This window comes from Haliotis rufescens, unplaced genomic scaffold (assembly GCF_023055435.1).
Source record: "Haliotis rufescens isolate VD_foot unplaced genomic scaffold, xgHalRufe1.0.p SCAF_15, whole genome shotgun sequence".
Classification (NCBI taxonomy): domain Eukaryota; kingdom Metazoa; phylum Mollusca; class Gastropoda; order Lepetellida; family Haliotidae; genus Haliotis; species Haliotis rufescens.
The window spans coordinates 11,817,159-11,844,644 of NW_025963835.1; the positions used below are offsets into that span (position 1 = coordinate 11,817,159).

Sequence of the window (27,486 nt, forward strand, 5' to 3'; positions counted from 1 at the left end):
GACTGTAAGTTACTCCTATCATCATGTACATTTGTAGTGTAATAAGTAGATGACGAAAACTCTCTGCTCATTGACTTGTTCGGGACTTCCTGCTGTTTTTAGAGGGCGTCATCAACGTTATACTGTGACAAAGCGATGTGTTTATAGACTATAATTGTAACAAGGAAAAGCTGAAAATGTGTATAAATCGCTGGCCATTTCAGGTTGTAGAACAGCCGTGATCGTCTAGTGGTTAGGACTTTGCGTTGTGGCCGCAAGAACCCAGGTTCGAATCCTGGTCTCGGCATCTACACCTTTTTGGGGATATCATTAATATTTCAATATTCCATTAAAGCACACACGTTTACTTTTACAGGTCGGCCCAGTTCAAAGCAATGCATAGAACCATTTGACTTGAAACTATTCCAAACCTTTTAATTGAGTAAATTAAATTTGGAAATAGACTCCTGATTTACGTATATTTTAGTTGCCTTTAGGAAAGACGTAATTTACCCCTGCATTTTGTGAAGACAGTGAAAAGAAATCAAGTTCAAGCCATTACAGAACCAAGAATGTCTTGAGCTAATATGCCTTGCTGATAACAGGGTGACAAGTGGCCGTGATCGTCTAGTGGTTAGGACTTTGCGTTGTGGCCGCAAGAACCCAGGTTCGAATCCGGGTCACGGCATGTTGCCCGAGCTTTTGAAGGATAGGTTTCTCTGCATTTTCCGAGCCAGGAAGCTTTCCAGTGTCCAACCAACCAGATGCGCAACTTTTGGCCGAGTTTCACGCGTCTCAGTTGAACACAAATTCAGTGGGAAATGAAGACATTGTCTGTAACCATTCAGGTACGACGATAGTTAGAGAGGCACCTACTTTTAGAATGCCTTATGTCCATTGTGTAGCTAACGTAGCTATCTGAGGCGTTACACTCCTTCTGATTGCTTCCATCAAAAGTAGGCATATTTTCCTTGTCCATCTTCTATGGCAAATAACTCTCTGTTGTATTTGCTACCTTCGTGTCGTGAATACTGTGACTGTAAGTTACTCCTATCATCATGTACATTTGTAGTGTAATAAGCAGATGACGGAAACTCTCTGCTCATTGACTTGTTCGGGACTTCCTGCTGTTTTTAGAGGGCGTCATCAACGTTATACTGTGACAAAGCGATGTGTTTATAGACTATAATTGTAACAAGGAAAAGCTGAAAATGTGTATAAATCGCTGGCCATTTCAGGTTGTAGAACAGCCGTGATCGTCTAGTGGTTAGGACTTTGCGTTGTGGCCGCAAGAACCCAGGTTCGAATCCTGGTCTCGGCATCTACACCTTTTTGGGGATATCATTAATATTTCAATATTCCATTAAAGCACACACGTTTACTTTTACAGGTCGGCCCAGTTCAAAGCAATGCATAGAACCATTTGACTTGAAACTATTCCAAACCTTTTAATTGAGTAAATTAAATTTGGAAATAGACTCCTGATTTACGTATATTTTAGTTGCCTTTAGGAAAGACGTAATTTACCCCTGCATTTTGTGAAGACAGTGAAAAGAAATCAAGTTCAAGCCATTACAGAACCAAGAATGTCTTGAGCTAATATGCCTTGCTGATAACAGGGTGACAAGTGGCCGTGATCGTCTAGTGGTTAGGACTTTGCGTTGTGGCCGCAAGAACCCAGGTTCGAATCCGGGTCACGGCATGTTGCCCGAGCTTTTGAAGGATAGGTTTCTCTGCATTTTCCGAGCCAGGAAGCTTTCCAGTGGCCAACCAACCGGATGCGCAACTTTTGGCCGAGTTTCACGCGTCTCAGTTGAACACAAATTCAGTGGGAAATGAAGACATTGTCTGTAACCATCCAGGTACGACGATAGTTATAGAGAGGCACCTACTTTTAGAATGCCTTATGTCCATTGTGTAGCTAACGTAGCTATCTGAGGCGTTACACTCCTTCTGATTGCTTCCATCAAAAGTAGGCATATTTTCCTTGTCCATCTTCTATGGCAAATAACTCTCTGTTGTATTTGCTACCTTCGTGTCGTGAATACTGTGACTGTAAGTTACTCCTATCATCATGTAGTGTAATAAGCAGATGACGGAAACTCTCTGCTCATTGACTTGTTCGGGACTTCCTGCTGTTTTTAGAGGGCGTCATCAACGTTATACTGTGACAAAGCGATGTGTTTATAGACTATAATTGTAACAAGGAAAAGCTGAAAATGTGTATAAATCGCTGGCCATTTCAGGTTGTAGAACAGCCGTGATCGTCTAGTGGTTAGGACTTTGCGTTGTGGCCGCAAGAACCCAGGTTCGAATCCTGGTCTCGGCATCTACACCTTTTTGGGGATATCATTAATATTTCAATATTCCATTAAAGCACACACGTTTACTTTTACAGGTCGGCCCAGTTCAAAGCAATGCATAGAACCATTTGACTTGAAACTATTCCAAACCTTTTAATTGAGTAAATTAAATTTGGAAATAGACTCCTGATTTACGTATATTTTAGTTGCCTTTAGGAAAGACGTAATTTACCCCTGCATTTTGTGAAGACAGTGAAAAGAAATCAAGTTCAAGCCATTACAGAACCAAGAATGTCTTGAGCTAATATGCCTTGCTGATAACAGGGTGACAAGTGGCCGTGATCGTCTAGTGGTTAGGACTTTGCGTTGTGGCCGCAAGAACCCAGGTTCGAATCCGGGTCACGGCATGTTGCCCGAGCTTTTGAAGGATAGGTTTCTCTGCATTTTCCGAGCCAGGAAGCTTTCCAGTGTCCAACCAACCAGATGCGCAACTTTTGGCCGAGTTTCACGCGTCTCAGTTGAACACAAATTCAGTGGGAAATGAAGACATTGTCTGTAACCATTCAGGTACGACGATAGTTAGAGAGGCACCTACTTTTAGAATGCCTTATGTCCATTGTGTAGCTAACGTAGCTATCTGAGGCGTTACACTCCTTCTGATTGCTTCCATCAAAAGTAGGCATATTTTCCTTGTCCATTTTCTATGGCTAAGAACTCTCTGTTGTATTTTTGCTACCTTCGTGTCGTGAATACTGTGACTGTAAGTTACTCCTATCATCATGTACATTTGTAGTGTAATAAGCAGATGACGGAAACTCTCTGCTCATTGACTTGTTCGGGACTTCCTGCTGTTTTTAGAGGGCGTCATCAACGTTATACTGTGACAAAGCGATGTGTTTATAGACTATAATTGTAACAAGGAAAAGCTGAAAATGTGTATAAATCGCTGGCCATTTCAGGTTGTAGAACAGCCGTGATCGTCTAGTGGTTAGGACTTTGCGTTGTGGCCGCAAGAACCCAGGTTCGAATCCTGGTCTCGGCATCTACACCTTTTGGGGGATATCATTAATATTTCAATATTCCATTAAAGCACACACGTTTACTTTTACAGGTCGGCCCAGTTCAAAGCAATGCATAAAACCATTTGACTTGAAACTATTCCAAACCTTTTAATTGAGTAAATTAAATTTGGAAATAGACTCCTGATTTACGTATATTTTAGTTGCCTTTAGGAAAGACGTAATTTACCCCTGCATTTTGTGAAGACAGTGAAAAGAAATCAAGTTCAAGCCATTACAGAACCAAGAATGTCTTGAGCTAATATGCCATGCTGATAACAGGGTGACAAGTGGCCGTGATCGTCTAGTGGTTAGGACTTTGCGTTGTGGCCGCAAGAACCCCGGTTCGAATCCGGGTCACGGCATGTTGCCCGAGCTTTTGAAGGATAGGTTTCTCTGCATTTTCCGAGCCAGGAAGCTTTCCAGTGGCCAACCAACCGGATGCGCAACTTTTGGCCGAGTTTCACGCGTCTCAGTTGAACACAAATTCAGTGGGAAATGAAGACATTGTCTGTAACCATCCAGGTACGACGATAGTTATAGAGAGGCACCTACTTTTAGAATGCCTTATGTCCATTGTGTAGCTAACGTAGCTATCTGAGGCGTTACACTCCTTCTGATTGCTTCCATCAAAAGTAGGCATATTTTCCTTGTCCATCTTCTATGGCAAATAACTCTCTGTTGTATTTGCTACCTTCGTGTCGTGAATACTGTGACTGTAAGTTACTCCTATCATCATGTAGTGTAATAAGCAGATGACGGAAACTCTCTGCTCATTGACTTGTTCGGGACTTCCTGCTGTTTTTAGAGGGCGTCATCAACGTTATACTGTGACAAAGCGATGTGTTTATAGACTATAATTGTAACAAGGAGAAGCTGAAAATGTGTATAAATCGCTGGCCATTTCAGGTTGTAGAACAGCCGTGATCGTCTAGTGGTTAGGACTTTGCGTTGTGGCCGCAAGAACCCAGGTTCGAATCCTGGTCTCGGCATCTACACCTTTTTGGGGATATCATTAATATTTCAATATTCCATTAAAGCACACACGTTTACTTTTACAGGTCGGCCCAGTTCAAAGCAATGCATAGAACCATTTGACTTGAAACTATTCCAAACCTTTTAATTGAGTAAATTAAATTTGGAAATAGACTCCTGATTTACGTATATTTTAGTTGCCTTTAGGAAAGACGTAATTTACCCCTGCATTTTGTGAAGACAGTGAAAAGAAATCAAGTTCAAGCCATTACAGAACCAAGAATGTCTTGAGCTAATATGCCATGCTGATAACAGGGTGACAAGTGGCCGTGATCGTCTAGTGGTTAGGACTTTGCGTTGTGGCCGCAAGAACCCAGGTTCGAATCCGGGTCACGGCATGTTGCCCGAGCTTTTGAAGGATAGGTTTCTCTGCATTTTCCGAGCCAGGAAGCTTTCCAGTGTCCAACCAACCAGATGCGCAACTTTTAGCCGAGTTTCACGCGCCTCAGTTGAACACAAATTCAGTGGGAAATGAAGACATTGTCTGTAACCATTCAGGTACGACGATAGTTAGAGAGGCACCTACTTTTAGAATGCCTTATGTCCATTGTGTAGCTAACGTAGCTATCTGAGGCGTTACACTCCTTCTGATTGCTTCCATCAAAAGTAGGCATATTTTCCTTGTCCATTTTCTATGGCTAAGAACTCTCTGTTGTATTTTTGCTACCTTCGTGTCGTGAATACTGTGACTGTAAGTTACTCCTATCATCATGTACATTTGTAGTGTAATAAGCAGATGACGGAAACTCTCTGCTCATTGACTTGTTCGGGACTTCCTGCTGTTTTTAGAGGGCGTCATCAACGTTATACTGTGACAAAGCGATGTGTTTATAGACTATAATTGTAACAAGGAAAAGCTGAAAATGTGTATAAATCGCTGGCCATTTCAGGTTGTAGAACAGCCGTGATCGTCTAGTGGTTAGGACTTTGCGTTGTGGCCGCAAGAACCCAGGTTCGAATCCTGGTCTCGGCATCTACACCTTTTTGGGGATATCATTAATATTTCAATATTCCATTAAAGCACACACGTTTACTTTTACAGGTCGGCCCAGTTCAAAGCAATGCATAAAATCATTTGACTTGAAACTATTCCAAACCTTTTAATTGAGTAAATTAAATTTGGAAATAGACTCCTGATTTACGTATATTTTAGTTGCCTTTAGGAAAGACGTAATTTACCCCTGCATTTTGTGAAGACAGTGAAAAGAAATCAAGTTCAAGCCATTACAGAACCAAGAATGTCTTGAGCTAATATGCCATGCTGATAACAGGGTGACAAGTGGCCGTGATCGTCTAGTGGTTAGGACTTTGCGTTGTGGCCGCAAGAACCCCGGTTCGAATCCGGGTCACGGCATGTTGCCCGAGCTTTTGCAGGATGTGTTTCTCTGCATTTTCCGAGCCAGGACGCTTTCCAGTGGCGAACCAACCAGATGCGCAACTTTTGGCCGAGTTTCACGCGCCTCAGTTGAACACAAATTCAGTGGGAAATGAAGACATTGTCTGTAACCATCCAGGTACGACGATAGTTAGAGAGGCACCTACTTTTAGAATGTCTTATGTCCATTGTGTAGCTAACGTAGCTATCTGAGGCGTTACACTCCTTCTGATTGCTTCCATCAAAAGTAGACATATTTTCCTTGTCCATCTTCTATGGCAAATAACTCTCTGTTGTATTTGCTACCTTCGTGTCGTGAATACTGTGACTGTAAGTTACTCCTATCATCATGTACATTTGTAGTGTAATAAGCAGATGACGGAAACTCTCTGCTCATTGACTTGTTCGGGACTTCCTGCTGTTTTTAGAGGGCGTCATCAACGTTATACTGTGACAAAGCGATGTGTTTATAGACTATAATTGTAACAAGGAAAAGCTGAAAATGTGTATACATCGCTGGCCATTTCAGGTTGTAGAACAGCCGTGATCGTCTAGTGGTTAGGACTTTGCGTTGTGGCCGCAAGAACCCAGGTTCGAATCCTGGTCTCGGCATCTACACCTTTTTGGGGATATCATTAATATTTCAATATTCCATTAAAGCACACACGTTTACTTTTACAGGCCGGCCCAGTTCAAAGCAATGCATAAAATCATTTGACTTGAAACTATTCCAAACCTTTTAATTGAGTAAATTAAATTTGGAAATAGACTCCTGATTTACGTATATTTTAGTTGCCTTTAGGAAAGACGTAATTTACCCCTGCATTTTGTGAAGACAGTGAAAAGAAATCAAGTTCAAGCCATTACAGAACCAAGAATGTCTTGAGCTAATATGCCTTGCTGATAACAGGGTGACAAGTGGCCGTGATCGTCTAGTGGTTAGGACTTTGCGTTGTGGCCGCAAGAACCCCGGTTCGAATCCGGGTCACGGCATGTTGCCCGAGCTTTTGAAGGATAGGTTTCTCTGCATTTTCCGAGGCAGGAAGCTTTCCAGTGTCCAACCAACCAGATGCGCAACTTTTAGCCGAGTTTCACGCGTCTCAGTTGAACACAAATTCAGTGGGAAATGAAGACATTGTCTGTAACCATTCAGGTACGACGATAGTTAGAGAGGCACCTACTTTTAGAATGCCTTATGTCCATTGTGTAGCTAACGTAGCTATCTGAGGCGTTACACTCCTTCTGATTGCTTCCATCAAAAGTAGGCATATTTTCCTTGTCCATCTTCTATGGCAAATAACTCTCTGTTGTATTTGCTACCTTCGTGTCGTGAATACTGTGACTGTAAGTTACTCCTATCATCATGTACATTTGTAGTGTAATAAGCAGATGACGGAAACTCTCTGCTCATTGACTTGTTCGGGACTTCCTGCTGTTTTTAGAGGGCGTCATCAACGTTATACTGTGACAAAGCGATGTGTTTATAGACTATAATTGTAACAAGGAAAAGCTGAAAATGTGTATAAATCGCTGGCCATTTCAGGTTGTAGAACAGCCGTGATCGTCTAGTGGTTAGGACTTTGCGTTGTGGCCGCAAGAACCCAGGTTCGAATCCTGGTCTCGGCATCTACACCTTTTTGGGGATATCATTAATATTTCAATATTCCATTAAAGCACACACGTTTACTTTTACAGGTCGGCCCAGTTCAAAGCAATGCATAGAACCATTTGACTTGAAACTATTCCAAACCTTTTAATTGAGTAAATTAAATTTGGAAATAGACTCCTGATTTACGTATATTTTAGTTGCCTTTAGGAAAGACGTAATTTACCCCTGCATTTTGTGAAGACAGTGAAAAGAAATCAAGTTCAAGCCATTACAGAACCAAGAATGTCTTGAGCTAATATGCCTTGCTGATAACAGGGTGACAAGTGGCCGTGATCGTCTAGTGGTTAGGACTTTGCGTTGTGGCCGCAAGAACCCAGGTTCGAATCCGGGTCACGGCATGTTGCCCGAGCTTTTGCAGGATAGGTTTCTCTGCATTTTCCGAGCCAGGAAGCTTTCCAGTGTCCAACCAACCAGATGCGCAACTTTTGGCCGAGTTTCACGCGTCTCAGTTGAACACAAATTCAGTGGGAAATGAAGACATTGTCTGTAACCATTCAGGTACGACGATAGTTAGAGAGGCACCTACTTTTAGAATGTCTTATGTCCATTGTGTAGCTAACGTAGCTATCTGAGGCGTTACACTCCTTCTGATTGCTTCCATCAAAAGTAGGCATATTTTCCTTGTCCATTTTCTATGGCTAAGAACTCTCTGTTGTATTTTTGCTACCTTCGTGTCGTGAATACTGTGACTGTAAGTTACTCCTATCATCATGTACATTTGTAGTGTAATAAGCAGATGACGGAAACTCTCTGCTCATTGACTTGTTCGGGACTTCCTGCTGTTTTTAGAGGGCGTCATCAACGTTATACTGTGACAAAGCGATGTGTTTATAGACTATAATTGTAACAAGGAAAAGCTGAAAATGTGTATAAATCGCTGGCCATTTCAGGTTGTAGAACAGCCGTGATCGTCTAGTGGTTAGGACTTTGCGTTGTGGCCGCAAGAACCCAGGTTCGAATCCTGGTCTCGGCATCTACACCTTTTTGGGGATATCATTAATATTTCAATATTCCATTAAAGCACACACGTTTACTTTTACAGGTCGGCCCAGTTCAAAGCAATGCATAAAATCATTTGACTTGAAACTATTCCAAACCTTTTAATTGAGTAAATTAAATTTGGAAATAGACTCCTGATTTACGTATATTTTAGTTGCCTTTAGGAAAGACGTAATTTACCCCTGCATTTTGTGAAGACAGTGAAAAGAAATCAAGTTCAAGCCATTACAGAACCAAGAATGTCTTGAGCTAATATGCCTTGCTGATAACAGGGTGACAAGTGGCCGTGATCGTCTAGTGGTTAGGACTTTGCGTTGTGGCCGCAAGAACCCAGGTTCGAATCCGGGTCACGGCATGTTGCCCGAGCTTTTGAAGGATAGGTTTCTCTGCATTTTCCGAGCCAGGAAGCTTTCCAGTGTCCAACCAACCAGATGCGCAACTTTTAGCCGAGTTTCACGCGTCTCAGTTGAACACAAATTCAGTGGGAAATGAAGACATTGTCTGTAACCATTCAGGTACGACGATAGTTAGAGAGGCACCTACTTTTAGAATGCCTTATGTCCATTGTGTAGCTAACGTAGCTATCTGAGGCGTTACACTCCTTCTGATTGCTTCCATCAAAAGTAGGCATATTTTCCTTGTCCATTTTCTATGGCTAAGAACTCTCTGTTGTATTTTTGCTACCTTCGTGTCGTGAATACTGTGACTGTAAGTTACTCCTATCATCATGTACATTTGTAGTGTAATAAGCAGATGACGGAAACTCTCTGCTCATTGACTTGTTCGGGACTTCCTGCTGTTTTTAGAGGGCGTCATCAACGTTATACTGTGACAAAGCGATGTGTTTATAGACTATAATTGTAACAAGGAAAAGCTGAAAATGTGTATAAATCGCTGGCCATTTCAGGTTGTAGAACAGCCGTGATCGTCTAGTGGTTAGGACTTTGCGTTGTGGCCGCAAGAACCCAGGTTCGAATCCTGGTCTCGGCATCTACACCTTTTTGGGGATATCATTAATATTTCAATATTCCATTAAAGCACACACGTTTACTTTTACAGGTCGGCCCAGTTCAAAGCAATGCATAAAATCATTTGACTTGAAACTATTCCAAACCTTTTAATTGAGTAAATTAAATTTGGAAATAGACTCCTGATTTACGTATATTTTAGTTGCCTTTAGGAAAGACGTAATTTACCCCTGCATTTTGTGAAGACAGTGAAAAGAAATCAAGTTCAAGCCATTACAGAACCAAGAATGTCTTGAGCTAATATGCCATGCTGATAACAGGGTGACAAGTGGCCGTGATCGTCTAGTGGTTAGGACTTTGCGTTGTGGCCGCAAGAACCCAGGTTCGAATCCGGGTCACGGCATGTTGCCCGAGCTTTTGCAGGATGTGTTTCTCTGCATTTTCCGAGCCAGGACGCTTTCCAGTGGCGAACCAACCAGTTGCGCAACTTTTGGCCGAGTTTCACGCGCCTCAGTTGAACACAAATTCAGTGGGAAATGAAGACATTGTCTGTAACCATCCAGGTACGACGATAGTTAGAGAGGCACCTACTTTTAGAATGCCTTATGTCCATTGTGTAGCTAACGTAGCTATCTGAGGCGTTACACTCCTTCTGATTGCTTCCATCAAAAGTAGGCATATTTTCCTTGTCCATTTTCTATGGCTAAGAACTCTCTGTTGTATTTTTGCTACCTTCGTGTCGTGAATACTGTGACTGTAAGTTACTCCTATCATCATGTACATTTGTAGTGTAATAAGCAGATGACGGAAACTCTCTGCTCATTGACTTGTTCGGGACTTCCTGCTGTTTTTAGAGGGCGTCATCAACGTTATACTGTGACAAAGCGATGTGTTTATAGACTATAATTGTAACAAGGAAAAGCTGAAAATGTGTATAAATCGCTGGCCATTTCAGGTTGTAGAACAGCCGTGATCGTCTAGTGGTTAGGACTTTGCGTTGTGGCCGCAAGAACCCAGTTTCGAATCCTGGTCTCGGCATCTACACCTTTTTGGGGATATCATTAATATTTCAATATTCCATTAAAGCACACACGTTTACTTTTACAGGTCGGCCCAGTTCAAAGCAATGCATAAAATCATTTGACTTGAAACTATTCCAAACCTTTTAATTGAGTAAATTAAATTTGGAAATAGACTCCTGATTTACGTATATTTTAGTTGCCTTTAGGAAAGACGTAATTTACCCCTGCATTTTGTGAAGACAGTGAAAAGAAATCAAGTTCAAGCCATTACAGAACCAAGAATGTCTTGAGCTAATATGCCATGCTGATAACAGGGTGACAAGTGGCCGTGATCGTCTAGTGGTTAGGACTTTGCGTTGTGGCCGCAAGAACCCAGGTTCGAATCCGGGTCACGGCATGTTGCCCGAGCTTTTGCAGGATGTGTTTCTCTGCATTTTCCGAGGCAGGAAGCTTTCCAGTGGCGAACCAACCAGATGCGCAACTTTTGGCCGAGTTTCACGCGCCTCAGTTGAACACAAATTCAGTGGGAAATGAAGACATTGTCTGTAACCATCCAGGTACGACGATAGTTAGAGAGGCACCTACTTTTAGAATGTCTTATGTCCATTGTGTAGCTAACGTAGCTATCTGAGGCGTTACACTCCTTCTGATTGCTTCCATCAAAAGTAGGCATATTTTCCTTGTCCATCTTCTATGGCAAATAACTCTCTGTTGTATTTGCTACCTTCGTGTCGTGAATACTGTGACTGTAAGTTACTCCTATCATCATGTACATTTGTAGTGTAATAAGTAGATGACGGAAACTCTCTGCTCATTGACTTGTTCGGGACTTCCTGCTGTTTTTAGAGGGCGTCATCAACGTTATACTGTGACAAAGCGATGTGTTTATAGACTATAATTGTAACAAGGAAAAGCTGAAAATGTGTATAAATCGCTGGCCATTTCAGGTTGTAGAACAGCCGTGATCGTCTAGTGGTTAGGACTTTGCGTTGTGGCCGCAAGAACCCAGGTTCGAATCCTGGTCTCGGCATCTACACCTTTTTGGGGATATCATTAATATTTCAATATTCCATTAAAGCACACACGTTTACTTTTACAGGTCGGCCCAGTTCAAAGCAATGCATAGAACCATTTGACTTGAAACTATTCCAAACCTTTTAATTGAGTAAATTAAATTTGGAAATAGACTCCTGATTTACGTATATTTTAGTTGCCTTTAGGAAAGACGTAATTTACCCCTGCATTTTGTGAAGACAGTGAAAAGAAATCAAGTTCAAGCCATTACAGAACCAAGAATGTCTTGAGCTAATATGCCATGCTGATAACAGGGTGACAAGTGGCCGTGATCGTCTAGTGGTTAGGACTTTGCGTTGTGGCCGCAAGAACCCCGGTTCGAATCCGGGTCACGGCATGTTGCCCGAGCTTTTGAAGGATAGGTTTCTCTGCATTTTCCGAGCCAGGAAGCTTTCCAGTGTCCAACCAACCAGATGCGCAACTTTTGGCCGAGTTTCACGCGTCTCAGTTGAACACAAATTCAGTGGGAAATGAAGACATTGTCTGTAACCATTCAGGTACGACGATAGTTAGAGAGGCACCTACTTTTAGAATGCCTTATGTCCATTGTGTAGCTAACGTAGCTATCTGAGGCGTTACACTCCTTCTGATTGCTTCCATCAAAAGTAGGCATATTTTCCTTGTCCATCTTCTATGGCAAATAACTCTCTGTTGTATTTGCTACCTTCGTGTCGTGAATACTGTGACTGTAAGTTACTCCTATCATCATGTACATTTGTAGTGTAATAAGCAGATGACGGAAACTCTCTGCTCATTGACTTGTTCGGGACTTCCTGCTGTTTTTAGAGGGCGTCATCAACGTTATACTGTGACAAAGCGATGTGTTTATAGACTATAATTGTAACAAGGAAAAGCTGAAAATGTGTATAAATCGCTGGCCATTTCAGGTTGTAGAACAGCCGTGATCGTCTAGTGGTTAGGACTTTGCGTTGTGGCCGCAAGAACCCAGGTTCGAATCCTGGTCTCGGCATCTACACCTTTTTGGGGATATCATTAATATTTCAATATTCCATTAAAGCACACACGTTTACTTTTACAGGTCGGCCCAGTTCAAAGCAATGCATAGAACCATTTGACTTGAAACTATTCCAAACCTTTTAATTGAGTAAATTAAATTTGGAAATAGACTCCTGATTTACGTATATTTTAGTTGCCTTTAGGAAAGACGTAATTTACCCCTGCATTTTGTGAAGACAGTGAAAAGAAATCAAGTTCAAGCCATTACAGAACCAAGAATGTCTTGAGCTAATATGCCTTGCTGATAACAGGGTGACAAGTGGCCGTGATCGTCTAGTGGTTAGGACTTTGCGTTGTGGCCGCAAGAACCCAGGTTCGAATCCGGGTCACGGCATGTTGCCCGAGCTTTTGCAGGATAGGTTTCTCTGCATTTTCCGAGCCAGGAAGCTTTCCAGTGTCCAACCAACCAGATGCGCAACTTTTAGCCGAGTTTCACGCGTCTCAGTTGAACACAAATTCAGTGGGAAATGAAGACATTGTCTGTAACCATTCAGGTACGACGATAGTTAGAGAGGCACCTACTTTTAGAATGCCTTATGTCCATTGTGTAGCTAACGTAGCTATCTGAGGCGTTACACTCCTTCTGATTGCTTCCATCAAAAGTAGGCATATTTTCCTTGTCCATCTTCTATGGCAAATAACTCTCTGTTGTATTTGCTACCTTCGTGTCGTGAATACTGTGACTGTAAGTTACTCCTATCATCATGTACATTTGTAGTGTAATAAGCAGATGACGGAAACTCTCTGCTCATTGACTTGTTCGGGACTTCCTGCTGTTTTTAGAGGGCGTCATCAACGTTATACTGTGACAAAGCGATGTGTTTATAGACTATAATTGTAACAAGGAAAAGCTGAAAATGTGTATAAATCGCTGGCCATTTCAGGTTGTAGAACAGCCGTGATCGTCTAGTGGTTAGGACTTTGCGTTGTGGCCGCAAGAACCCAGGTTCGAATCCTGGTCTCGGCATCTACACCTTTTTGGGGATATCATTAATATTTCAATATTCCATTAAAGCACACACGTTTACTTTTACAGGTCGGCCCAGTTCAAAGCAATGCATAGAACCATTTGACTTGAAACTATTCCAAACCTTTTAATTGAGTAAATTAAATTTGGAAATAGACTCCTGATTTACGTATATTTTAGTTGCCTTTAGGAAAGACGTAATTTACCCCTGCATTTTGTGAAGACAGTGAAAAGAAATCAAGTTCAAGCCATTACAGAACCAAGAATGTCTTGAGCTAATATGCCTTGCTGATAACAGGGTGACAAGTGGCCGTGATCGTCTAGTGGTTAGGACTTTGCGTTGTGGCCGCAAGAACCCAGGTTCGAATCCGGGTCACGGCATGTTGCCCGAGCTTTTGCAGGATAGGTTTCTCTGCATTTTCCGAGCCAGGAAGCTTTCCAGTGTCCAACCAACCAGATGCGCAACTTTTGGCCGAGTTTCACGCGTCTCAGTTGAACACAAATTCAGTGGGAAATGAAGACATTGTCTGTAACCATTCAGGTACGACGATAGTTAGAGAGGCACCTACTTTTAGAATTTCTTATGTCCATTGTGTAGCTAACGTAGCTATCTGAGGCGTTACACTCCTTCTGATTGCTTCCATCAAAAGTAGGCATATTTTCCTTGTCCATTTTCTATGGCTAAGAACTCTCTGTTGTATTTTTGCTACCTTCGTGTCGTGAATACTGTGACTGTAAGTTACTCCTATCATCATGTACATTTGTAGTGTAATAAGCAGATGACGGAAACTCTCTGCTCATTGACTTGTTCGGGACTTCCTGCTGTTTTTAGAGGGCGTCATCAACGTTATACTGTGACAAAGCGATGTGTTTATAGACTATAATTGTAACAAGGAAAAGCTGAAAATGTGTATAAATCGCTGGCCATTTCAGGTTGTAGAACAGCCGTGATCGTCTAGTGGTTAGGACTTTGCGTTGTGGCCGCAAGAACCCAGGTTCGAATCCTGGTCTCGGCATCTACACCTTTTTGGGGATATCATTAATATTTCAATATTCCATTAAAGCACACACGTTTACTTTTACAGGTCGGCCCAGTTCAAAGCAATGCATAAAATCATTTGACTTGAAACTATTCCAAACCTTTTAATTGAGTAAATTAAATTTGGAAATAGACTCCTGATTTACGTATATTTTAGTTGCCTTTAGGAAAGACGTAATTTACCCCTGCATTTTGTGAAGACAGTGAAAAGAAATCAAGTTCAAGCCATTACAGAACCAAGAATGTCTTGAGCTAATATGCCTTGCTGATAACAGGGTGACAAGTGGCCGTGATCGTCTAGTGGTTAGGACTTTGCGTTGTGGCCGCAAGAACCCAGGTTCGAATCCGGGTCACGGCATGTTGCCCGAGCTTTTGAAGGATAGGTTTCTCTGCATTTTCCGAGCCAGGAAGCTTTCCAGTGTCCAACCAACCAGATGCGCAACTTTTAGCCGAGTTTCACGCGTCTCAGTTGAACACAAATTCAGTGGGAAATGAAGACATTGTCTGTAACCATTCAGGTACGACGATAGTTAGAGAGGCACCTACTTTTAGAATGCCTTATGTCCATTGTGTAGCTAACGTAGCTATCTGAGGCGTTACACTCCTTCTGATTGCTTCCATCAAAAGTAGGCATATTTTCCTTGTCCATTTTCTATGGCTAAGAACTCTCTGTTGTATTTTTGCTACCTTCGTGTCGTGAATACTGTGACTGTAAGTTACTCCTATCATCATGTACATTTGTAGTGTAATAAGCAGATGACGGAAACTCTCTGCTCATTGACTTGTTCGGGACTTCCTGCTGTTTTTAGAGGGCGTCATCAACGTTATACTGTGACAAAGCGATGTGTTTATAGACTATAATTGTAACAAGGAAAAGCTGAAAATGTGTATAAATCGCTGGCCATTTCAGGTTGTAGAACAGCCGTGATCGTCTAGTGGTTAGGACTTTGCGTTGTGGCCGCAAGAACCCAGGTTCGAATCCTGGTCTCGGCATCTACACCTTTTTGGGGATATCATTAATATTTCAATATTCCATTAAAGCACACACGTTTACTTTTACAGGTCGGCCCAGTTCAAAGCAATGCATAAAATCATTTGACTTGAAACTATTCCAAACCTTTTAATTGAGTAAATTAAATTTGGAAATAGACTCCTGATTTACGTATATTTTAGTTGCCTTTAGGAAAGACGTAATTTACCCCTGCATTTTGTGAAGACAGTGAAAAGAAATCAAGTTCAAGCCATTACAGAACCAAGAATGTCTTGAGCTAATATGCCATGCTGATAACAGGGTGACAAGTGGCCGTGATCGTCTAGTGGTTAGGACTTTGCGTTGTGGCCGCAAGAACCCAGGTTCGAATCCGGGTCACGGCATGTTGCCCGAGCTTTTGCAGGATGTGTTTCTCTGCATTTTCCGAGCCAGGACGCTTTCCAGTGGCGAACCAACCAGTTGCGCAACTTTTGGCCGAGTTTCACGCGCCTCAGTTGAACACAAATTCAGTGGGAAATGAAGACATTGTCTGTAACCATCCAGGTACGACGATAGTTAGAGAGGCACCTACTTTTAGAATGTCTTATGTCCATTGTGTAGCTAACGTAGCTATCTGAGGCGTTACACTCCTTCTGATTGCTTCCATCAAAAGTAGGCATATTTTCCTTGTCCATCTTCTATGGCAAATAACTCTCTGTTGTATTTGCTACCTTCGTGTCGTGAATACTGTGACTGTAAGTTACTCCTATCATCATGTACATTTGTAGTGTAATAAGCAGATGACGGAAACTCTCTGCTCATTGACTTGTTCGGGACTTCCTGCTGTTTTTAGAGGGCGTCATCAACGTTATACTGTGACAAAGCGATGTGTTTATAGACTATAATTGTAACAAGGAAAAGCTGAAAATGTGTATAAATCGCTGGCCATTTCAGGTTGTAGAACAGCCGTGATCGTCTAGTGGTTAGGACTTTGCGTTGTGGCCGCAAGAACCCAGGTTCGAATCCTGGTCTCGGCATCTACACCTTTTTGGGGATATCATTAATATTTCAATATTCCATTAAAGCACACACGTTTACTTTTACAGGTCGGCCCAGTTCAAAGCAATGCATAAAATCATTTGACTTGAAACTATTCCAAACCTTTTAATTGAGTAAATTAAATTTGGAAATAGACTCCTGATTTACGTATATTTTAGTTGCCTTTAGGAAAGACGTAATTTACCCCTGCATTTTGTGAAGACAGTGAAAAGAAATCAAGTTCAAGCCATTACAGAACCAAGAATGTCTTGAGCTAATATGCCATGCTGATAACAGGGTGACAAGTGGCCGTGATCGTCTAGTGGTTAGGACTTTGCGTTGTGGCCGCAAGAACCCAGGTTCGAATCCGGGTCACGGCATGTTGCCCGAGCTTTTGAAGGATAGGTTTCTCTGCATTTTCCGAGCCAGGAAGCTTTCCAGTGTCCAACCAACCAGATGCGCAACTTTTAGCCGAGTTTCACGCGTCTCAGTTGAACACAAATTCAGTGGGAAATGAAGTCATTGTCTGTAACCATTCAGGTACGACGATAGTTAGAGAGGCACCTACTTTTAGAATGCCTTATGTCCATTGTGTAGCTAACGTAGCTATCTGAGGCGTTACACTCCTTCTGATTGCTTCCATCAAAAGTAGGCATATTTTCCTTGTCCATTTTCTATGGCTAAGAACTCTCTGTTGTATTTTTGCTACCTTCGTGTCGTGAATACTGTGACTGTAAGTTACTCCTATCATCATGTACATTTGTAGTGTAATAAGCAGATGACGGAAACTCTCTGCTCATTGACTTGTTCGGGACTTCCTGCTGTTTTTAGAGGGCGTCATCAACGTTATACTGTGACAAAGCGATGTGTTTATAGACTATAATTGTAACAAGGAAAAGCTGAAAATGTGTATAAATCGCTGGCCATTTCAGGTTGTAGAACAGCCGTGATCGTCTAGTGGTTAGGACTTTGCGTTGTGGCCGCAAGAACCCAGGTTCGAATCCTGGTCTCGGCATCTACACCTTTTTGGGGATATCATTAATATTTCAATATTCCATTAAAGCACACACGTTTACTTTTACAGGTCGGCCCAGTTCAAAGCAATGCATAAAATCATTTGACTTGAAACTATTCCAAACCTTTTAATTGAGTAAATTAAATTTGGAAATAGACTCCTGATTTACGTATATTTTAGTTGCCTTTAGGAAAGACGTAATTTACCCCTGCATTTTGTGAAGACAGTGAAAAGAAATCAAGTTCAAGCCATTACAGAACCAAGAATGTCTTGAGCTAATATGCCATGCTGATAACAGGGTGACAAGTGGCCGTGATCGTCTAGTGGTTAGGACTTTGCGTTGTGGCCGCAAGAACCCAGGTTCGAATCCGGGTCACGGCATGTTGCCCGAGCTTTTGCAGGATGTGTTTCTCTGCATTTTCCGAGCCAGGACGCTTTCCAGTGGCCAACCAACCAGATGCGCAACTTTTGGCCGAGTTTCACGCGCCTCAGTTGAACACAAATTCAGTGGGAAATGAAGACATTGTCTGTAACCATCCAGGTACGACGATAGTTAGAGAGGCACCTACTTTTAGAATGTCTTATGTCCATTGTGTAGCTAACGTAGCTATCTGAGGCGTTACACTCCTTCTGATTGCTTCCATCAAAAGTAGGCATATTTTCCTTGTCCATCTTCTATGGCAAATAACTCTCTGTTGTATTTGCTACCTTCGTGTCGTGAATACTGTGACTGTAAGTTACTCCTATCATCATGTACATTTGTAGTGTAATAAGCAGATGACGGAAACTCTCTGCTCATTGACTTGTTCGGGACTTCCTGCTGTTTTTAGAGGGCGTCATCAACGTTATACTGTGACAAAGCGATGTGTTTATAGACTATAATTGTAACAAGGAAAAGCTGAAAATGTGTATACATCGCTGGCCATTTCAGGTTGTAGAACAGCCGTGATCGTCTAGTGGTTAGGACTTTGCGTTGTGGCCGCAAGAACCCAGGTTCGAATCCTGGTCTCGGCATCTACACCTTTTTGGGGATATCATTAATATTTCAATATTCCATTAAAGCACACACGTTTACTTTTACAGGCCGGCCCAGTTCAAAGCAATGCATAAAATCATTTGACTTGAAACTATTCCAAACCTTTTAATTGAGTAAATTAAATTTGGAAATAGACTCCTGATTTACGTATATTTTAGTTGCCTTTAGGAAAGACGTAATTTACCCCTGCATTTTGTGAAGACAGTGAAAAGAAATCAAGTTCAAGCCATTACAGAACCAAGAATGTCTTGAGCTAATATGCCTTGCTGATAACAGGGTGACAAGTGGCCGTGATCGTCTAGTGGTTAGGACTTTGCGTTGTGGCCGCAAGAACCCAGGTTCGAATCCGGGTCACGGCATGTTGCCCGAGCTTTTGAAGGATAGGTTTCTCTGCATTTTCCGAGCCAGGAAGCTTTCCAGTGTCCAACCAACCAGATGCGCAACTTTTAGCCGAGTTTCACGCGTCTCAGTTGAACACAAATTCAGTGGGAAATGAAGACATTGTCTGTAACCATTCAGGTACGACGATAGTTAGAGAGGCACCTACTTTTAGAATGCCTTATGTCCATTGTGTAGCTAACGTAGCTATCTGAGGCGTTACACTCCTTCTGATTGCTTCCATCAAAAGTAGGCATATTTTCCTTGTCCATTTTCTATGGCTAAGAACTCTCTGTTGTATTTTTGCTACCTTCTTGTCGTGAATACTGTGACTGTAAGTTACTCCTATCATCATGTACATTTGTAGTGTAATAAGCAGATGACGGAAACTCTCTGCTCATTGACTTGTTCGGGACTTCCTGCTGTTTTTAGAGGGCGTCATCAACGTTATACTGTGACAAAGCGATGTGTTTATAGACTATAATTGTAACAAGGAAAAGCTGAAAATGTGTATAAATCGCTGGCCATTTCAGGTTGTAGAACAGCCGTGATCGTCTAGTGGTTAGGACTTTGCGTTGTGGCCGCAAGAACCCAGTTTCGAATCCTGGTCTCGGCATCTACACCTTTTTGGGGATATCATTAATATTTCAATATTCCATTAAAGCACACACGTTTACTTTTACAGGTCGGCCCAGTTCAAAGCAATGCATAAAATCATTTGACTTGAAACTATTCCAAACCTTTTAATTGAGTAAATTAAATTTGGAAATAGACTCCTGATTTACGTATATTTTAGTTGCCTTTAGGAAAGACGTAATTTACCCCTGCATTTTGTGAAGACAGTGAAAAGAAATCAAGTTCAAGCCATTACAGAACCAAGAATGTCTTGAGCTAATATGCCATGCTGATAACAGGGTGACAAGTGGCCGTGATCGTCTAGTGGTTAGGACTTTGCGTTGTGGCCGCAAGAACCCCGGTTCGAATCCTGGTCACGGCATGTTGCCCGAGCTTTTGCAGGATGTGTTTCTCTGCATTTTCCGAGGCAGGAAGCTTTCCAGTGGCCAACCAACCAGATGCGCAACTTTTGGCCGAGTTTCACGCGCCTCAGTTGAACACAAATTCAGTGGGAAATGAAGACATTGTCTGTAACCATCCAGGTACGACGATAGTTAGAGAGGCACCTACTTTTAGAATGTCTTATGTCCATTGTGTAGCTAACGTAGCTATCTGAGGCGTTACACTCCTTCTGATTGCTTCCATCAAAAGTAGGCATATTTTCCTTGTCCATCTTCTATGGCAAATAACTCTCTGTTGTATTTGCTACCTTCGTGTCGTGAATACTGTGACTGTAAGTTACTCCTATCATCATGTACATTTGTAGTGTAATAAGTAGATGACGGAAACTCTCTGCTCATTGACTTGTTCGGGACTTCCTGCTGTTTTTAGAGGGCGTCATCAACGTTATACTGTGACAAAGCGATGTGTTTATAGACTATAATTGTAACAAGGAAAAGCTGAAAATGTGTATAAATCGCTGGCCATTTCAGGTTGTAGAACAGCCGTGATCGTCTAGTGGTTAGGACTTTGCGTTGTGGCCGCAAGAACCCAGGTTCGAATCCTGGTCTCGGCATCTACACCTTTTTGGGGATATCATTAATATTTCAATATTCCATTAAAGCACACACGTTTACTTTTACAGGTCGGCCCAGTTCAAAGCAATGCATAGAACCATTTGACTTGAAACTATTCCAAACCTTTTAATTGAGTAAATTAAATTTGGAAATAGACTCCTGATTTACGTATATTTTAGTTGCCTTTAGGAAAGACGTAATTTACCCCTGCATTTTGTGAAGACAGTGAAAAGAAATCAAGTTCAAGCCATTACAGAACCAAGAATGTCTTGAGCTAATATGCCTTGCTGATAACAGGGTGACAAGTGGCCGTGATCGTCTAGTGGTTAGGACTTTGCGTTGTGGCCGCAAGAACCCCGGTTCGAATCCGGGTCACGGCATGTTGCCCGAGCTTTTGCAGGATGTGTTTCTCTGCATTTTCCGAGGCAGGACGCTTTCCAGTGGCCAACCAACCAGTTGCGCAACTTTTGGCCGAGTTTCACGCGCCTCAGTTGAACACAAATTCAGTGGGAAATGAAGACATTGTCTGTAACCATCCAGGTACGACGATAGTTAGAGAGGCACCTACTTTTAGAATGTCTTATGTCCATTGTGTAGCTAACGTAGCTATCTGAGGCGTTACACTCCTTCTGATTGCTTCCATCAAAAGTAGGCATATTTTCCTTGTCCATCTTCTATGGCTAAGAACTCTCTGTTGTATTTGCTACCTTCGTGTCGTGAATACTGTGACTGTAAGTTACTCCTATCATCATGTACATTTGTAGTGTAATAAGTAGATGACGGAAACTCTCTGCTCATTGACTTGTTCGGGACTTCCTGCTGTTTTTAGAGGGCGTCATCAACGTTATACTGTGACAAAGCGATGTGTTTATAGACTATAATTGTAACAAGGAAAAGCTGAAAATGTGTATAAATCGCTGGCCATTTCAGGTTGTAGAACAGCCGTGATCGTCTAGTGGTTAGGACTTTGCGTTGTGGCCGCAAGAACCCAGGTTCGAATCCTGGTCTCGGCATCTACACCTTTTTGGGGATATCATTAATATTTCAATATTCCATTAAAGCACACACGTTTACTTTTACAGGTCGGCCCAGTTCAAAGCAATGCATAGAACCATTTGACTTGAAACTATTCCAAACCTTTTAATTGAGTAAATTAAATTTGGAAATAGACTCCTGATTTACGTATATTTTAGTTGCCTTTAGGAAAGACGTAATTTACCCCTGCATTTTGTGAAGACAGTGAAAAGAAATCAAGTTCAAGCCATTACAGAACCAAGAATGTCTTGAGCTAATATGCCATGCTGATAACAGGGTGACAAGTGGCCGTGATCGTCTAGTGGTTAGGACTTTGCGTTGTGGCCGCAAGAACCCCGGTTCGAATCCGGGTCACGGCATGTTGCCCGAGCTTTTGCAGGATGTGTTTCTCTGCATTTTCCGAGCCAGGACGCTTTCCAGTGGCCAACCAACCAGTTGCGCAACTTTTAGCCGAGTTTCACGCGTCTCAGTTGAACACAAATTCAGTGGGAAATGAAGACATTGTCTGTAACCATCCAGGTACGACGATAGTTAGAGAGGCACCTACTTTTAGAATGCCTTATGTCCATTGTGTAGCTAACGTAGCTATCTGAGGCGTTACACTCCTTCTGATTGCTTCCATCAAAAGTAGGCATATTTTCCTTGTCCATTTTCTATGGCTAAGAACTCTCTGTTGTATTTGCTACCTTCGTGTCGTGAATACTGTGACTGTAAGTTACTCCTTTCATCATGTACATTTGTAGTGTAATAAGCAGATGACGGAAACTCTCTGCTCATTGACTTGTTCGGGACTTCCTGCTGTTTTTAGAGGGCGTCATCAACGTTATACTGTGACAAAGCGATGTGTTTATAGACTATAATTGTAACAAGGAAAAGCTGAAAATGTGTATAAATCGCTGGCCATTTCAGGTTGTAGAACAGCCGTGATCGTCTAGTGGTTAGGACTTTGCGTTGTGGCCGCAAGAACCCAGGTTCGAATCCTGGTCTCGGCATCTACACCTTTTTGGGGATATCATTAATATTTCAATATTCCATTAAAGCACACACGTTTACTTTTACAGGTCGGCCCAGTTCAAAGCAATGCATAGAACCATTTGACTTGAAACTATTCCAAACCTTTTAATTGAGTAAATTAAATTTGGAAATAGACTCCTGATTTACGTATATTTTAGTTGCCTTTAGGAAAGACGTAATTTACCCCTGCATTTTGTGAAGACAGTGAAAAGAAATCAAGTTCAAGCCATTACAGAACCAAGAATGTCTTGAGCTAATATGCCTTGCTGATAACAGGGTGACAAGTGGCCGTGATCGTCTAGTGGTTAGGACTTTGCGTTGTGGCCGCAAGAACCCCGGTTCGAATCCGGGTCACGGCATGTTGCCCGAGCTTTTGCAGGATAGGTTTCTCTGCATTTTCCGAGCCAGGAAGCTTTCCAGTGTCCAACCAACCAGATGCGCAACTTTTGGCCGAGTTTCACGCGTCTCAGTTGAACACAAATTCAGTGGGAAATGAAGACATTGTCTGTAACCATTCAGGTACGACGATAGTTAGAGAGGCACCTACTTTTAGAATGTCTTATGTCCATTGTGTAGCTAACGTAGCTATCTGAGGCGTTACACTCCTTCTGATTGCTTCCATCAAAAGTAGGCATATTTTCCTTGTCCATTTTCTATGGCTAAGAACTCTCTGTTGTATTTTTGCTACCTTCGTGTCGTGAATACTGTGACTGTAAGTTACTCCTATCATCATGTACATTTGTAGTGTAATAAGCAGATGACGGAAACTCTCTGCTCATTGACTTGTTCGGGACTTCCTGCTGTTTTTAGAGGGCGTCATCAACGTTATACTGTGACAAAGCGATGTGTTTATAGACTATAATTGTAACAAGGAAAAGCTGAAAATGTGTATAAATCGCTGGCCATTTCAGGTTGTAGAACAGCCGTGATCGTCTAGTGGTTAGGACTTTGCGTTGTGGCCGCAAGAACCCAGGTTCGAATCCTGGTCTCGGCATCTACACCTTTTTGGGGATATCATTAATATTTCAATATTCCATTAAAGCACACACGTTTACTTTTACAGGTCGGCCCAGTTCAAAGCAATGCATAAAATCATTTGACTTGAAACTATTCCAAACCTTTTAATTGAGTAAATTAAATTTGGAAATAGACTCCTGATTTACGTATATTTTAGTTGCCTTTAGGAAAGACGTAATTTACCCCTGCATTTTGTGAAGACAGTGAAAAGAAATCAAGTTCAAGCCATTACAGAACCAAGAATGTCTTGAGCTAATATGCCTTGCTGATAACAGGGTGACAAGTGGCCGTGATCGTCTAGTGGTTAGGACTTTGCGTTGTGGCCGCAAGAACCCAGGTTCGAATCCGGGTCACGGCATGTTGCCCGAGCTTTTGAAGGATAGGTTTCTCTGCATTTTCCGAGCCAGGAAGCTTTCCAGTGTCCAACCAACCAGATGCGCAACTTTTAGCCGAGTTTCACGCGTCTCAGTTGAACACAAATTCAGTGGGAAATGAAGACATTGTCTGTAACCATTCAGGTACGACGATAGTTAGAGAGGCACCTACTTTTAGAATGCCTTATGTCCATTGTGTAGCTAACGTAGCTATCTGAGGCGTTACACTCCTTCTGATTGCTTCCATCAAAAGTAGGCATATTTTCCTTGTCCATTTTCTATGGCTAAGAACTCTCTGTTGTATTTTTGCTACCTTCGTGTCGTGAATACTGTGACTGTAAGTTACTCCTATCATCATGTACATTTGTAGTGTAATAAGCAGATGACGGAAACTCTCTGCTCATTGACTTGTTCGGGACTTCCTGCTGTTTTTAGAGGGCGTCATCAACGTTATACTGTGACAAAGCGATGTGTTTATAGACTATAATTGTAACAAGGAAAAGCTGAAAATGTGTATAAATCGCTGGCCATTTCAGGTTGTAGAACAGCCGTGATCGTCTAGTGGTTAGGACTTTGCGTTGTGGCCGCAAGAACCCAGGTTCGAATCCTGGTCTCGGCATCTACACCTTTTTGGGGATATCATTAATATTTCAATATTCCATTAAAGCACACACGTTTACTTTTACAGGTCGGCCCAGTTCAAAGCAATGCATAAAATCATTTGACTTGAAACTATTCCAAACCTTTTAATTGAGTAAATTAAATTTGGAAATAGACTCCTGATTTACGTATATTTTAGTTGCCTTTAGGAAAGACGTAATTTACCCCTGCATTTTGTGAAGACAGTGAAAAGAAATCAAGTTCAAGCCATTACAGAACCAAGAATGTCTTGAGCTAATATGCCATGCTGATAACAGGGTGACAAGTGGCCGTGATCGTCTAGTGGTTAGGACTTTGCGTTGTGGCCGCAAGAACCCAGGTTCGAATCCGGGTCACGGCATGTTGCCCGAGCTTTTGCAGGATGTGTTTCTCTGCATTTTCCGAGCCAGGACGCTTTCCAGTGGCGAACCAACCAGTTGCGCAACTTTTGGCCGAGTTTCACGCGCCTCAGTTGAACACAAATTCAGTGGGAAATGAAGACATTGTCTGTAACCATCCAGGTACGACGATAGTTAGAGAGGCACCTACTTTTAGAATGTCTTATGTCCATTGTGTAGCTAACGTAGCTATCTGAGGCGTTACACTCCTTCTGATTGCTTCCATCAAAAGTAGGCATATTTTCCTTGTCCATCTTCTATGGCAAATAACTCTCTGTTGTATTTGCTACCTTCGTGTCGTGAATACTGTGACTGTAAGTTACTCCTATCATCATGTACATTTGTAGTGTAATAAGCAGATGACGGAAACTCTCTGCTCATTGACTTGTTCGGGACTTCCTGCTGTTTTTAGAGGGCGTCATCAACGTTATACTGTGACAAAGCGATGTGTTTATAGACTATAATTGTAACAAGGAAAAGCTGAAAATGTGTATAAATCGCTGGCCATTTCAGGTTGTAGAACAGCCGTGATCGTCTAGTGGTTAGGACTTTGCGTTGTGGCCGCAAGAACCCAGGTTCGAATCCTGGTCTCGGCATCTACACCTTTTTGGGGATATCATTAATATTTCAATATTCCATTAAAGCACACACGTTTACTTTTACAGGTCGGCCCAGTTCAAAGCAATGCATAAAATCATTTGACTTGAAACTATTCCAAACCTTTTAATTGAGTAAATTAAATTTGGAAATAGACTCCTGATTTACGTATATTTTAGTTGCCTTTAGGAAAGACGTAATTTACCCCTGCATTTTGTGAAGACAGTGAAAAGAAATCAAGTTCAAGCCATTACAGAACCAAGAATGTCTTGAGCTAATATGCCATGCTGATAACAGGGTGACAAGTGGCCGTGATCGTCTAGTGGTTAGGACTTTGCGTTGTGGCCGCAAGAACCCAGGTTCGAATCCGGGTCACGGCATGTTGCCCGAGCTTTTGAAGGATAGGTTTCTCTGCATTTTCCGAGCCAGGAAGCTTTCCAGTGTCCAACCAACCAGATGCGCAACTTTTAGCCGAGTTTCACGCGTCTCAGTTGAACACAAATTCAGTGGGAAATGAAGACATTGTCTGTAACCATTCAGGTACGACGATAGTTAGAGAGGCACCTACTTTTAGAATGCCTTATGTCCATTGTGTAGCTAACGTAGCTATCTGAGGCGTTACACTCCTTCTGATTGCTTCCATCAAAAGTAGGCATATTTTCCTTGTCCATTTTCTATGGCTAAGAACTCTCTGTTGTATTTTTGCTACCTTCATGTCGTGAATACTGTGACTGTAAGTTACTCCTATCATCATGTACATTTGTAGTGTAATAAGCAGATGACGGAAACTCTCTGCTCATTGACTTGTTCGGGACTTCCTGCTGTTTTTAGAGGGCGTCATCAACGTTATACTGTGACAAAGCGATGTGTTTATAGACTATAATTGTAACAAGGAAAAGCTGAAAATGTGTATAAATCGCTGGCCATTTCAGGTTGTAGAACAGCCGTGATCGTCTAGTGGTTAGGACTTTGCGTTGTGGCCGCAAGAACCCAGGTTCGAATCCTGGTCTCGGCATCTACACCTTTTTGGGGATATCATTAATATTTCAATATTCCATTAAAGCACACACGTTTACTTTTACAGGTCGGCCCAGTTCAAAGCAATGCATAAAATCATTTGACTTGAAACTATTCCAAACCTTTTAATTGAGTAAATTAAATTTGGAAATAGACTCCTGATTTACGTATATTTTAGTTGCCTTTAGGAAAGACGTAATTTACCCCTGCATTTTGTGAAGACAGTGAAAAGAAATCAAGTTCAAGCCATTACAGAACCAAGAATGTCTTGAGCTAATATGCCATGCTGATAACAGGGTGACAAGTGGCCGTGATCGTCTAGTGGTTAGGACTTTGCGTTGTGGCCGCAAGAACCCAGGTTCGAATCCGGGTCACGGCATGTTGCCCGAGCTTTTGAAGGATAGGTTTCTCTGCATTTTCCGAGCCAGGAAGCTTTCCAGTGTCCAACCAACCAGATGCGCAACTTTTAGCCGAGTTTCACGCGTCTCAGTTGAACACAAATTCAGTGGGAAATGAAGACATTGTCTGTAACCATTCAGGTACGACGATAGTTAGAGAGGCACCTACTTTTAGAATGCCTTATGTCCATTGTGTAGCTAACGTAGCTATCTGAGGCGTTACACTCCTTCTGATTGCTTCCATCAAAAGTAGGCATATTTTCCTTGTCCATTTTCTATGGCTAAGAACTCTCTGTTGTATTTTTGCTACCTTCATGTCGTGAATACTGTGACTGTAAGTTACTCCTATCATCATGTACATTTGTAGTGTAATAAGCAGATGACGGAAACTCTCTGCTCATTGACTTGTTCGGGACTTCCTGCT

General features: G+C 42.0%; 52 non-coding genes across 52 annotated transcripts; all 52 read left to right on the top strand.

Moving 5' to 3' along the window:
- The first annotated feature begins 214 nt into the window (after positions 1–214).
- Positions 215–286, top strand: Trnah-gug. Its single transcript has one exon. It is a non-coding gene; the product is annotated as a tRNA-His (tRNA).
- Positions 287–595: 309 nt separating this feature from the next.
- On the top strand, positions 596–667 carry Trnah-gug. Its single transcript has one exon. It is a non-coding gene; the product is annotated as a tRNA-His (tRNA).
- A 561-nt stretch (positions 668–1,228) lies between these two features.
- On the top strand, positions 1,229–1,300 carry Trnah-gug. The gene has a single exon. It is a non-coding gene; the product is annotated as a tRNA-His (tRNA).
- Positions 1,301–1,609: 309 nt separating this feature from the next.
- Positions 1,610–1,681, top strand: Trnah-gug. The gene has a single exon. It is a non-coding gene; the product is annotated as a tRNA-His (tRNA).
- Positions 1,682–2,236: 555 nt separating this feature from the next.
- Positions 2,237–2,308, top strand: Trnah-gug. The gene has a single exon. It is a non-coding gene; the product is annotated as a tRNA-His (tRNA).
- Positions 2,309–2,617: 309 nt separating this feature from the next.
- On the top strand, positions 2,618–2,689 carry Trnah-gug. The gene has a single exon. It is a non-coding gene; the product is annotated as a tRNA-His (tRNA).
- A 563-nt stretch (positions 2,690–3,252) lies between these two features.
- Trnah-gug lies at positions 3,253–3,324 on the top strand. The gene has a single exon. It is a non-coding gene; the product is annotated as a tRNA-His (tRNA).
- Positions 3,325–3,633: 309 nt separating this feature from the next.
- Positions 3,634–3,705, top strand: Trnah-gug. Its single transcript has one exon. It is a non-coding gene; the product is annotated as a tRNA-His (tRNA).
- Positions 3,706–4,260: 555 nt separating this feature from the next.
- Positions 4,261–4,332, top strand: Trnah-gug. Its single transcript has one exon. It is a non-coding gene; the product is annotated as a tRNA-His (tRNA).
- Positions 4,333–4,641: 309 nt separating this feature from the next.
- On the top strand, positions 4,642–4,713 carry Trnah-gug. The gene has a single exon. It is a non-coding gene; the product is annotated as a tRNA-His (tRNA).
- A 563-nt stretch (positions 4,714–5,276) lies between these two features.
- Trnah-gug lies at positions 5,277–5,348 on the top strand. Its single transcript has one exon. It is a non-coding gene; the product is annotated as a tRNA-His (tRNA).
- Positions 5,349–5,657: 309 nt separating this feature from the next.
- Positions 5,658–5,729, top strand: Trnah-gug. The gene has a single exon. It is a non-coding gene; the product is annotated as a tRNA-His (tRNA).
- Positions 5,730–6,290: 561 nt separating this feature from the next.
- Trnah-gug lies at positions 6,291–6,362 on the top strand. The gene has a single exon. It is a non-coding gene; the product is annotated as a tRNA-His (tRNA).
- Positions 6,363–6,671: 309 nt separating this feature from the next.
- Trnah-gug lies at positions 6,672–6,743 on the top strand. The gene has a single exon. It is a non-coding gene; the product is annotated as a tRNA-His (tRNA).
- Positions 6,744–7,304: 561 nt separating this feature from the next.
- Positions 7,305–7,376, top strand: Trnah-gug. Its single transcript has one exon. It is a non-coding gene; the product is annotated as a tRNA-His (tRNA).
- Positions 7,377–7,685: 309 nt separating this feature from the next.
- On the top strand, positions 7,686–7,757 carry Trnah-gug. The gene has a single exon. It is a non-coding gene; the product is annotated as a tRNA-His (tRNA).
- Positions 7,758–8,320: 563 nt separating this feature from the next.
- Trnah-gug lies at positions 8,321–8,392 on the top strand. The gene has a single exon. It is a non-coding gene; the product is annotated as a tRNA-His (tRNA).
- Positions 8,393–8,701: 309 nt separating this feature from the next.
- Positions 8,702–8,773, top strand: Trnah-gug. Its single transcript has one exon. It is a non-coding gene; the product is annotated as a tRNA-His (tRNA).
- A 563-nt stretch (positions 8,774–9,336) lies between these two features.
- On the top strand, positions 9,337–9,408 carry Trnah-gug. The gene has a single exon. It is a non-coding gene; the product is annotated as a tRNA-His (tRNA).
- A 309-nt stretch (positions 9,409–9,717) lies between these two features.
- Trnah-gug lies at positions 9,718–9,789 on the top strand. Its single transcript has one exon. It is a non-coding gene; the product is annotated as a tRNA-His (tRNA).
- A 944-nt stretch (positions 9,790–10,733) lies between these two features.
- On the top strand, positions 10,734–10,805 carry Trnah-gug. Its single transcript has one exon. It is a non-coding gene; the product is annotated as a tRNA-His (tRNA).
- A 561-nt stretch (positions 10,806–11,366) lies between these two features.
- On the top strand, positions 11,367–11,438 carry Trnah-gug. The gene has a single exon. It is a non-coding gene; the product is annotated as a tRNA-His (tRNA).
- A 309-nt stretch (positions 11,439–11,747) lies between these two features.
- Trnah-gug lies at positions 11,748–11,819 on the top strand. Its single transcript has one exon. It is a non-coding gene; the product is annotated as a tRNA-His (tRNA).
- A 561-nt stretch (positions 11,820–12,380) lies between these two features.
- On the top strand, positions 12,381–12,452 carry Trnah-gug. The gene has a single exon. It is a non-coding gene; the product is annotated as a tRNA-His (tRNA).
- Positions 12,453–12,761: 309 nt separating this feature from the next.
- Positions 12,762–12,833, top strand: Trnah-gug. The gene has a single exon. It is a non-coding gene; the product is annotated as a tRNA-His (tRNA).
- Positions 12,834–13,394: 561 nt separating this feature from the next.
- Positions 13,395–13,466, top strand: Trnah-gug. The gene has a single exon. It is a non-coding gene; the product is annotated as a tRNA-His (tRNA).
- A 309-nt stretch (positions 13,467–13,775) lies between these two features.
- On the top strand, positions 13,776–13,847 carry Trnah-gug. Its single transcript has one exon. It is a non-coding gene; the product is annotated as a tRNA-His (tRNA).
- A 563-nt stretch (positions 13,848–14,410) lies between these two features.
- On the top strand, positions 14,411–14,482 carry Trnah-gug. The gene has a single exon. It is a non-coding gene; the product is annotated as a tRNA-His (tRNA).
- A 309-nt stretch (positions 14,483–14,791) lies between these two features.
- Trnah-gug lies at positions 14,792–14,863 on the top strand. Its single transcript has one exon. It is a non-coding gene; the product is annotated as a tRNA-His (tRNA).
- A 563-nt stretch (positions 14,864–15,426) lies between these two features.
- Positions 15,427–15,498, top strand: Trnah-gug. Its single transcript has one exon. It is a non-coding gene; the product is annotated as a tRNA-His (tRNA).
- Positions 15,499–15,807: 309 nt separating this feature from the next.
- On the top strand, positions 15,808–15,879 carry Trnah-gug. The gene has a single exon. It is a non-coding gene; the product is annotated as a tRNA-His (tRNA).
- A 561-nt stretch (positions 15,880–16,440) lies between these two features.
- On the top strand, positions 16,441–16,512 carry Trnah-gug. Its single transcript has one exon. It is a non-coding gene; the product is annotated as a tRNA-His (tRNA).
- Positions 16,513–16,821: 309 nt separating this feature from the next.
- On the top strand, positions 16,822–16,893 carry Trnah-gug. Its single transcript has one exon. It is a non-coding gene; the product is annotated as a tRNA-His (tRNA).
- Positions 16,894–17,456: 563 nt separating this feature from the next.
- Trnah-gug lies at positions 17,457–17,528 on the top strand. Its single transcript has one exon. It is a non-coding gene; the product is annotated as a tRNA-His (tRNA).
- Positions 17,529–17,837: 309 nt separating this feature from the next.
- On the top strand, positions 17,838–17,909 carry Trnah-gug. The gene has a single exon. It is a non-coding gene; the product is annotated as a tRNA-His (tRNA).
- Positions 17,910–18,470: 561 nt separating this feature from the next.
- Positions 18,471–18,542, top strand: Trnah-gug. The gene has a single exon. It is a non-coding gene; the product is annotated as a tRNA-His (tRNA).
- Positions 18,543–18,851: 309 nt separating this feature from the next.
- Trnah-gug lies at positions 18,852–18,923 on the top strand. Its single transcript has one exon. It is a non-coding gene; the product is annotated as a tRNA-His (tRNA).
- Positions 18,924–19,867: 944 nt separating this feature from the next.
- Trnah-gug lies at positions 19,868–19,939 on the top strand. The gene has a single exon. It is a non-coding gene; the product is annotated as a tRNA-His (tRNA).
- Positions 19,940–20,500: 561 nt separating this feature from the next.
- Positions 20,501–20,572, top strand: Trnah-gug. Its single transcript has one exon. It is a non-coding gene; the product is annotated as a tRNA-His (tRNA).
- A 309-nt stretch (positions 20,573–20,881) lies between these two features.
- On the top strand, positions 20,882–20,953 carry Trnah-gug. Its single transcript has one exon. It is a non-coding gene; the product is annotated as a tRNA-His (tRNA).
- A 561-nt stretch (positions 20,954–21,514) lies between these two features.
- Positions 21,515–21,586, top strand: Trnah-gug. The gene has a single exon. It is a non-coding gene; the product is annotated as a tRNA-His (tRNA).
- A 309-nt stretch (positions 21,587–21,895) lies between these two features.
- Positions 21,896–21,967, top strand: Trnah-gug. Its single transcript has one exon. It is a non-coding gene; the product is annotated as a tRNA-His (tRNA).
- A 561-nt stretch (positions 21,968–22,528) lies between these two features.
- Positions 22,529–22,600, top strand: Trnah-gug. The gene has a single exon. It is a non-coding gene; the product is annotated as a tRNA-His (tRNA).
- Positions 22,601–22,909: 309 nt separating this feature from the next.
- Positions 22,910–22,981, top strand: Trnah-gug. Its single transcript has one exon. It is a non-coding gene; the product is annotated as a tRNA-His (tRNA).
- A 563-nt stretch (positions 22,982–23,544) lies between these two features.
- On the top strand, positions 23,545–23,616 carry Trnah-gug. Its single transcript has one exon. It is a non-coding gene; the product is annotated as a tRNA-His (tRNA).
- A 309-nt stretch (positions 23,617–23,925) lies between these two features.
- Trnah-gug lies at positions 23,926–23,997 on the top strand. The gene has a single exon. It is a non-coding gene; the product is annotated as a tRNA-His (tRNA).
- A 563-nt stretch (positions 23,998–24,560) lies between these two features.
- On the top strand, positions 24,561–24,632 carry Trnah-gug. Its single transcript has one exon. It is a non-coding gene; the product is annotated as a tRNA-His (tRNA).
- A 309-nt stretch (positions 24,633–24,941) lies between these two features.
- Positions 24,942–25,013, top strand: Trnah-gug. The gene has a single exon. It is a non-coding gene; the product is annotated as a tRNA-His (tRNA).
- A 561-nt stretch (positions 25,014–25,574) lies between these two features.
- On the top strand, positions 25,575–25,646 carry Trnah-gug. Its single transcript has one exon. It is a non-coding gene; the product is annotated as a tRNA-His (tRNA).
- A 309-nt stretch (positions 25,647–25,955) lies between these two features.
- Trnah-gug lies at positions 25,956–26,027 on the top strand. The gene has a single exon. It is a non-coding gene; the product is annotated as a tRNA-His (tRNA).
- Positions 26,028–26,590: 563 nt separating this feature from the next.
- On the top strand, positions 26,591–26,662 carry Trnah-gug. Its single transcript has one exon. It is a non-coding gene; the product is annotated as a tRNA-His (tRNA).
- Positions 26,663–26,971: 309 nt separating this feature from the next.
- On the top strand, positions 26,972–27,043 carry Trnah-gug. The gene has a single exon. It is a non-coding gene; the product is annotated as a tRNA-His (tRNA).
- The last annotated feature ends 443 nt before the right edge of the window (positions 27,044–27,486 follow it).